The sequence below is a fragment of the Centrocercus urophasianus genome, unplaced genomic scaffold (genome assembly GCF_019232065.1).
Source record: "Centrocercus urophasianus isolate 14NV4802_14NV808 unplaced genomic scaffold, USGS_Curo_1.0 seq_63, whole genome shotgun sequence".
Taxonomy (NCBI): domain Eukaryota; kingdom Metazoa; phylum Chordata; class Aves; order Galliformes; family Phasianidae; genus Centrocercus; species Centrocercus urophasianus.
In genome coordinates, this window is record NW_024885233.1 from 251,212 (window position 1) to 260,459 (window position 9,248).

At 52.0% G+C, this 9,248-nt stretch overlaps 1 protein-coding gene across 1 annotated transcript in view; it reads right to left on the reverse strand.

Moving 5' to 3' along the window:
- EPS8L2 (EPS8 like 2) overlaps positions 1-7,553 on the reverse strand; it is a 41,905-nt gene extending 34,352 nt beyond the window's left edge. Inside the window, exon 1 of the mRNA XM_042836727.1 lies at positions 7,292-7,553. The gene's annotated coding sequence lies outside the window, so the exon portion shown is untranslated. The remainder of the gene's footprint in view (positions 1-7,291) is intronic.
- Positions 7,554-9,248: the final 1,695 nt, after the last annotated feature.

A 9,248-nucleotide genomic window follows, 5' to 3' on the forward strand; every position in this document is an offset into this window, starting at 1 on the left:
TTGAGCTGATCACCCAAGTGCATTAAGTGCTCATTAAGCACTTGCTGTAATGTGTAGGTGTGCCGTGACCCCACCTCACGCTGCTATGCATGATCCTTACAAGCTCACCTCTACAGCTACTGCATTAACAGATGACCTGAAAAGCTTGCCAGATCCAATGGGCAAACAAAATCATTTTCCACATCACTTCCCAGCAAAAGCCTCGGCCCCAGGACCACGATGCTTACACCTGAACACCGCCTGCTTGGTTGCCAGCAGCAGGGCTGCGGCCTGACTTCAGCATGCTCATCCTGACGTTTCTGTGGTTGCAGCAAGATGTAGAGCACGATGGGTAAACCTAACCCAGGAGATCCTTATTTCCCTGCGTGGGAAGGTCAGGCTGCCATATCTTTCCCCAAAGAAAGGGAGTGGACTGCAGCCTCATTCTGTGTGCCTGTGCCAGGGAGGAGCAGTCCCACGCCACTCATCCCTTTTCCAAACGCCTGTGCTTTGGGCTCGGGGATGCTAATGCATCACTAATTTTCATTTCCTGCCATAAAACTCACCCTCTGACTTTTGCCAGGAGGGTGGGGAAGAACATCTGAGGGAGGAGATTCATCCCATGAAAAAAAGCGTGTGATGTTTAAGGCTTTTCCAGCCTTCACAGCCTCATCACTCAGTGCAACTCAGTTGCACTCAGTGCAACTTCTTCCCACCCCATTCTGTGTTCCCTACTCATATCCTGTCCATGTATTTTTGGCCACTTACTAACAATTCACTGGAGCTCAAACTTGGCATGTGGGAGCTCTGCTGTCACTGCAGAAAGTGAGCTGACATGGGTTTAACCAGCTCAGTGATACAGTGGTCACCATGATTCCCGGGATGTAGAATCATAGAATCAGAAGGTTGGAAACGACCTACAAGATCATCTAGTCTAACCATCCTCCCATTACCCTTGGACAGGGCTTGGGTCAAATTTTGGGCTGTTTGGAGTGTGGTGTTTTCATATTGATTGCCCCTTCCCCTTTGCCTCCATAAGGCAGAAAGAGGAGATCACTAAACTGAGCTTTGGCTGTCAGTCATCTGTTTGTTCAACCTGCCAAGGGTGGGCCTCCCCCTGAATGCAGGTAAACCCTATAGGCTTTCACAGCGTGACAGCTGCCAGCTGGGTTTAGGGATTGGTTTCTGTCATTTGGGCTTTCCATAAGTCCAGGAGGAGCGGGTTTTTGAAGCAGGAAGAGCAGGTCACACAGTAACCAGAACAGTTCCATGGGAGGTGGTTCCAAAACCAAAACAAGAAAAAATATCCATTCCCTTCACCCTTTGTTTCGCTGAGAATAGAAGGATGTGTGCAGTTGGGTTTATCAAGACAATTGAAATGGCAGTTTCTAATCTGACCACGCAGAAATGTTTTAATAATACATTAAAACCTCCTGTGATGGCAAGGAGGAAAAAATCTACGCGGCCCCTGCAGCAGAGGGCCGGGCTGGGAGCATGGGAGGGCAGTCTGTAAGCTGGGCTATGAGAAAATGCAGTGATCACAGAGCTGGAAGAGTGTAGGAGAACTTCCTGTGGTGCCTCGAGGAGGAATGGTTTCCCTGAGTGATGAATGGTCAGGTTGGATATTAGGAAAAACCTCTTCTCAGAAAGAGGGAACTTGAGTGGGAAGTGGTGGAGTCACCATCCCTGGAGGTGTTCAAGGAAGGTGGAGTGTGGCACTGAGGGACGTGGTCAGTGGGCATGGTGGGGTGGGTTGGGGTTGGACTCAATGATCTTAGAGGTCTTTTCCAGCCTTCATGATTCCATGATTCTGACTGCCCACACACCCACAGTCCCACTGGGATTTCCAGTCCCAGAAGACCAAAGCTCTGCAAGTAGATGCAGAGGGGATGGTTTCTGCTGTGGAACCACAGTGCTGTGGAGGAGGCTGCCCACATAGGTACCATTGCGTAAAGCCCTGAGCAACCTGCTCTGGTTTCAGAGCTGGCCTTGAGGTCCCTTTGGACCTGAATTACCCCGTGATCTTCCAAGATGAGAGGTAGAATGAGCAAGAAAGCCCTTATATGCCAGGTGGGCAATCTCAGTGTGCAGGAGTTGGTAGAGGATGGCACAGCCTGTGCCAAAGCCTGCATGAATTCTCATACAGCAAAAGGAGGAAGCAGGGGAGGTGTCTGCTGCAGCCTGAGGTTTAAGGCTGAGTCCAGCGTGAAAAGCATAGAAACACATTTTGAGAGGGACAGGGAGCCTCTGACTAGACAGAGAAATCAAAGTCATTTGGCAAATTCCAGCTTGATCCTAATGCTAAGCTGGGAGTTTTGAGCTAACCAAGGCCGAATTTAGCTTGAGGTCTTGGGGAAGGAGATGCTGAGACAAGAGGAGCTGAGTGTCAGCCACCTGTCCAGAGCTGGAGTGGAGAACAGCTTTGCATGCAGCACCTTGGCAGTTATCTGCACTTGTCTGGCCAAAGACAGATCATCTTGGGGTCAGCATCACACCAAGGACTGCTGAGAGCAATGACAGCCCAGATCTCTCCCACTATGTGCTCCAGAGCTGTGGATGCTCTCCTAACCTTTTATCGTTTGCTTGCAAGGCCTTGGCAGCCAGGAGCAGAGCAGGAGTGTCTCTGGGCTCCTGCCAGCAGATGTTCTGGGGACCTGTCTGGTCTAGTTTGCATGTGACTGTGACAGGTGGGCTGTGAGCACACAGCCTCGGTCTTCACTTCCTAGGCTGTGATTAAACTTGCATGACGTTTCCTTCCATCGAGCAGTCCCTGGGGCTGGAGCTCTTCTCCTCCCTGCTGGGGGTGGGCACCTCTCAGGTGTCAGGCTGGGAGCACAACCCGGCCACACCACACCAGCAGACGGATCTGCCTCGAAGATGGCCAGAGCAGAGAACAAGAACAGGATGGGCGCATGGGGACCCTCTCCTCAAAGTCTCCCAGCCTCCAGCAGTGGGATATAAGTCTCTTCACTACACCTTTTCATCCCAGTATTTGTCCCGCTGCACTTTGTCCTACTCATGTGAACTCCTGACATCCAAACCACCCGTGGCACAATGCTCCATAGTCTGTACCTGCCCAGTGTGCTCAGCCATCTCTTTCTGTTGGCTCTGCACTCGCCAGCTGCCAGCTTCATGGGATGCCCCCAGCTCTGTCATCACTTGACAGCTGCTCCCTTATTCACTAACTCCATGCCACAGGCAGCTCTGCAGGTCTGGAGAACAGCAGCACCTCAGCTGTGTCTCTTTCAAGCTGAGGAGCACAGGGAGCTTTGTGACCCAACTCACACACACGGAAGCCCTTTCTTGTTCTGAAGCAGAGCAGCCACAGTAGCATGGAGGAGCAGTGGGAAAAGGGTGCTACCCCTCGGGAGAGGGTTGCTCAGGCAGCTGCTGGCCTGACCACACCTTGGGTGTTACCTGCTCAGAGACCAGCGGTGAGCACAGCTCTGCTCCATTTGCTCTCCATTTATCCAGTTCAACCTGCTCTTGCTTAGCTCAGTGCAACAGCTCTTCTCACTAAGCTAAAGCTTTTCTGGCTTCTTTTTTATTTTTTCAGTTCTGGCTTCGAGTGCCTGCTTGGACTGAGCTCATGGGATGCTGGATCAGATCTTCCTGTGCTCTCTGCTACTGAAATGCTGCAGGGCCAGCTGGAAGTAGGTGGCTGACAGCATTTGGGCATCAGCCCTTTGACCTCAGTGGGGCAAACTGCTGTTCCCATAATGCAGAGTACCACTGTCTTCCTCCAGTTTGCATTCTGGGGAGCTGGAAAAGGCAGAGTGCATCAGCAGCTCACCTCCCTGTGTGGTCATGTGGTAGCTCCCTACAGGTCTGGGCATGGATCTACCCCACTAAAGCCATCTAGTTCCAATCAGGGGAACAACAACTCCAAGAAGCCATTCTCTATGATGGAGCCTTTCACCTGCAAAGGCTGCCTGGGTGTTTGCTATTCCTCCTTCCTTTTCGAGGGAGTGTAGAAAGTCCCATATGTCAGCCCAGAAGCAATGCTGAGAGCATTAGGCACTGCCAACAAGAAGAACTGCCTTGCTGTGTGAAAGTTGGTGTTAGAGGTTCTCCTGCAGGAATGGCCAGAAACGAGTCCATAACCCCAGAGGAAAACATGAATATCTTTCTAGGGAACAGAGAGGTTTTAATTAGTGCTCCCTTCTGCACAAAGCCTGGCCCTCCTCCTCTAACTCCTCAGATGAACGCAGCTATAATTAAGAGGCAGCAGTGTCAGGAAGGAGAGCAGGCTCCAGCCTGTGATTTATTAAGGGCTGTCGTGGTTGCAATTAGCTTTCTCTCTTCCCCTCTCCTCAGTGTTTCCACAAAGTGAATTTGGTGATGAAAGGAGCGTCTCAGGCTCGGCCAAATGGGCGCCTCTGTGTTTATCATTCATTGCAGACAGAGCAAGGGCAGAGTTGCTGCTTTATTTTTCCCATAGGGAAAAAATTTCATGCTAATGAAAGCCTCCAACCTGGTGGGGAGGATTTCATATCTAGAAGTCTCAGTTCTGGCCTAAGCCCGTTATGTGTGAGCAGACTGGGGAAGGCTGGTGTACACTCAGCCCTGTGTGCCTGCTGGCTTGAACCTACATAATCACTGCCCTGCCATCTGCAGCTCTCCAAATTCCCTGGCAATGGCTGACAGTGCTGCTGGCTGCCTGAACTTTGGTTTACTGCCATTCAAATGGCCTGCAGTTTACCTTTGTAGGATATAAATCTGTACAGGCTGAGACTGATAAAACAGCAGGGAGGAAAAAAAAAAAAAAAAAAAAAGACAGAAAGGAAGCAGGAAGAACAAAATTGAAACCAATTCCGATTACGGGAAGGTTTAGGGGGGCAGTGGCTCAACTGCAAACCGAAACAAGGAAAAGTTTTGCTGGCTGCTCCCAAGGCGGTGCTGAAGATGCCACCAAAAGCAGAGTGCAATGGCCACTGAGGGAGCTGCCTTCACCTACATCAAGGCTGGGCTGGGGGGCTGTGGGCCATAATGGCCCAGTTGTGCCACACCTGCTCATCGTGACAGCCAGGGCTGTTGTGAAATCCTACCCGCTGTCCCTTCCTGCCCTGTTTCTTAGTGCTCATGGTGCAGGTGAGTGCCCACGGTCAGTGGAAGGAAGAAAGCATGCCTGCCCAGTGACAGCAATGTTGGGAAGTTTTTGGTCTGCTTCCTTGGTGGCACCACTGCAATTAAACACTTGGGAGCATTCAGTGCCCGGAACAAGGGCTGGGCTCTCTTGGGGAGGCGGATAGGAAATGTATCCAAACTGGTCCAGCCTTCAGCGACGAGCCCTTCCCTCCCTTCCTAATTGCCATTCCTCCTGATAGAGCTGAGCTGCTACCAGGAAATAAAAGCACCAGGGCTTTTTTGCTTAACCCCCTTGGCACAGCGCATTTGCAGCTGGTGCCTTCCTAGCCCAGGAGAAAGGAAGCAAATACAACAGATGCCTCATTCGTGTGCACAAGACCAGCTCTCTCCAGCATCTCCTCCTGCTTGGATCATCTCTCTGTTGTGCACTGTGCTTTACACAGAGTGGGAAGCTGGCTCTATCACTCCAGGAAGTCAGCAGACTTGCCTTGGCACTCCTGCTGGGGAAGGTTGGTGAGGCTTAGAGTATTTTTAGAGAGTGATTAATTTTATTGGTAACGATGACATCAAACTCATGGGCCAAAGGGCATGCACTGACACCTGCCCCAGAGGTGGGAGCAGTCCTGCTGATGGCTGTTATGTGAAACAGACATGGGGCTGGACTTCAGCCCCACACAAAGGGAAAATGGCTGAGTTGTCATTAACCCCACAAACCAGTCCTGATTGAACACACAGAGGGGGACCACGGTGTGGAGAAGAAACTGTGGATGCCCCATGCCTGGAGGTACCCAAATCCAGGCTGGATGGGACCCCGAGCAGCCTGATGGGGTGGGAGCAACCAGCCCACAGCAGGGCCTTGGAACTACATGGGCTTTAAGGTCGCTTCCAACCATGTCATTCTATGGCTCTATGATTCTATGATCCAGCCCTCAGGGTGTAACACCCCACGGCTCCCCCATGTGCTTAGCGTTGCTCCTGGACTTATTTCATATGGATGTTTCTCAAGCCCACACAAGCCAACTCATACATTTCCCGTTTCGCTCCTTTCTTTGTCTATAGGAACTGAAACCTCCTCAGTCCTTCAGCCCATTGGGGTCTCTTCTGGATTTCTGTCCCTATGAACTTAACACGCTCATCCTGCATTATCCCATGCACCAATTTAAACCTTGCTTTCCTCCAGGGCAAAGCGAGGACCTTTGCCACTTTACAGACGCGTTCCCATATTGGATGCCAACCCTGTCTCCCCAGCTGCATTTTAAAGGGATTTGATCCTGTCTGCCCTATGTGTGTGTGCTAAGGGCTGATTTTTCTCCCGTCAACTGAGAAATCGATCGCAGAATAGAACAGAGCTGAGAATGCACAGCTGTGAGTGGCACTCGCAAGTACTGTGTGGGTCTCCCTGTGGGGCATCAGATAGGGTCTGAGTATCAGCTGCCATTCCTTCAACTCAGAGAAGCCCCTTTTTAGGGATGGACCCCGCAGAAGCCGCTCAGAGAGCTACTGGACAAACAGCTGCTGTGCATGACAGACCTGTGCCTCGTGCAGCATTTCAGAGCAGCCCAGCAATGCAAGCGTTACTCCCCGTTGCCCTAATTACAGCAGGGCAATCACCATGTTTTACTATTGTTTTGTCTCACAGTTATTCTCTGTGCTCAGAAATAGCAACGTTGCCCCCAAGCCTTGTTCTCAGTGAAGTTTGCACTGGTGTTTTCCAAGCAAATGAGTGAAAGGGGAAGGAGGGCTGCACTCGAACTTGGTGATAGAAGAGAAAGCCATCGTGCACAGGGATGGCTCAGCACCAAGGCAAAGAATTTGCCAAGGTCACCGAAAGCAGCAGCTTGCAGAGGAGCCTGGTGCCAAACAGCACAAATTCCTGAGCTTTGCAAGCAAGCAGCTGCTTGATCCTACGCTCTCCGTACTTTGTTAGGAACAAGAAAAAAGACCCTGTTCTGTGCAGGACGGACATTTTGCTGCCAGGAAAGTGCCACCTACTGGAGCTGGCCCGGCAGGGACGTACAAGAACGGCAAATAAACCCAGAAGTAACGCTGGAAAAATTACTTTTTCCCCACTCTTAAAAAACCCAAATAGATATAAAACACGCTTACAGTGCTCCCAGCAACAGCCCCCTCTGATCACAGCCCTCCGTGACTCAATCCCCCGTGAAGGACCAGGGCTGGGGGGTGGGGGGATATGTGGTTTTAGGGTTCAAAAGGAGAGACTCACCGATGCTGAGCAGCACCTCGTATCCCCAGTGGTCCCCTTGGCTCCTCTCGCTCCTGTCCCAGATAGCCGTGCCCTCCTAGCGCAATCCTGCTGCCATTCTCTGGCAGCCCAGCTCCTCTGCTTCACTGGTGCCCCAGGGATGGAGGAGAGAGACCACCTGGAGCCCCGACCTGGGGTCCCGCTGCTTCCACCTCCGCGCTGCCCTTTCGTCCCCGTGCCACTCGCCCCAGTTGTCTGCGAGCAGGTGACAGAGGTTTCTTGGCAGAAGAGAGAGGAGGGGAGGGATGTGGAGGCAGCGAGAGGTGGAGCTGGGACCCGGAGCAACAGGTTACTGAATAACTAGGAGCCGGTGGCCCCAGGGAGCTGGGCAGTGGGCCTTCGCTGAGTGAAAACCGAGGGGGGGGGAACGTGTTAAACATCAGGTTTTTCTCGCCTGAGAACATTTCGTACCCCAGGGGGAGGTAGAGGAAGGCGGGGGTGATGAAGGAGAGCGTTGAGCTGGGTTTTCCATCCCGGTGAGGGAGGGGACGCTGTGCCCGGTGGGGGGAACAAGGCAGCTTTTGTGCAGCAGCGCTGCCGCGGGTTGCTTTCCGCCAGCTTCGCTCCTGCCTGCTCTCACCGCTCTGGTGTCTGCTGAAAAGATCTGGGACAGATGCCCCGACGTGGACAGAGGGCAATGCGTCCTCCCCAAGGGCTCCAGAGCAGAGCAGGGTGAGGAGAGGAGCCCTGCTGGGGTACCCTGCTGGGGAGGGGGCTGTGATCTGTAAACTTCCCTTTGGGAGAAGGAAGGCGAAGCAATTGCTGTAGCTCAGGAGGGGAATGAAGGGTTTGCTGGCATCAGGCAAGGTTTGGAGGCAGCATGGTGTCAGCTGAGCTCCACACTGTGCCCATCCATCCCTTGGGTTGCCACCACACTGCAAGGATGTCAGAACTGTGCTTTAGTGTGTAATGGTGCAGTTTGGAGCTCAGAGGCCTCCTGTGGGCAGACTGCTGCTTGCAAAGGGCGCCTCGTTTCGTCTGACTTAGTTTTTAAGCATTTATGAAATGGATGGGATTAGCTCATCGAGCTGATGGCCATACTGGAAAATGTCACAGCACTGAGGAGGGGAAGGTCTGCCAGTTCCTGCAGCAGCGCAAAGCAAAAGGCCTGGTACGCTGCTACAGCTGTGGGACTGCTGGATTGGGCTCGCTCTCCCAGGGTGCAAACAGCTCGTTGGAGGGATTTACTTGCAGAAGCTGTTTCATACTAAGGCACCTCATTGTCTGGCAGTTTCGGCTCCACGGTCATTACAAAGATAGGCAAAGTGCTGTGCCCTGTAGGAGATCTCTAACTGCTGAGCAGAGGAGGGAACTTTTCTTCTGGGAAGGGAAGAAAACCACAAATGAGCTTCTTACATCTTCCCTGCAACACCTGGTGCTGGTCAGAGCAATCACCAGATGGGGAATTACCCTGCTGCACTGCTGCCTGCACTCTGGACTCCTTTGCTCAGATCCCACAGAGCTTTGGACCGATACGGCCCTATCACTCACAGCATCTGAGTGTGACATCCCAGGAGGCCAACGTGCTCCTTGGGATCAGCCTTTTAAATCAGGTTGGCGGCAGACATCCCTATGATGGCTTGAGAACAAAGACTTCTTCCTCGCAGAGCAAACAACACCCAAACTGAGCTCCTCAAAACGTGGCTTCCTCGCAATTTTTTATGCTGTTTCCATCCAACTTGCTCATCCTGTTTCAGAAGGGCTGGGCCTTGTAATTAAAAGCTCCACCAATCTCACGTCTGGCAAATGTCATCAATGACTTTGTTATGACTTTTCTCCCTCTACTGCTACGATTTTATATTTTGCCTGCAGTGAGCACCATGGCACACACAGAAAGCAAAGCACAAAGGCTGCAACTTGAAGTTGACACATGTGGCTCTACCACCTCCATTCAGGTAAAAACAATATTCCATTCAGC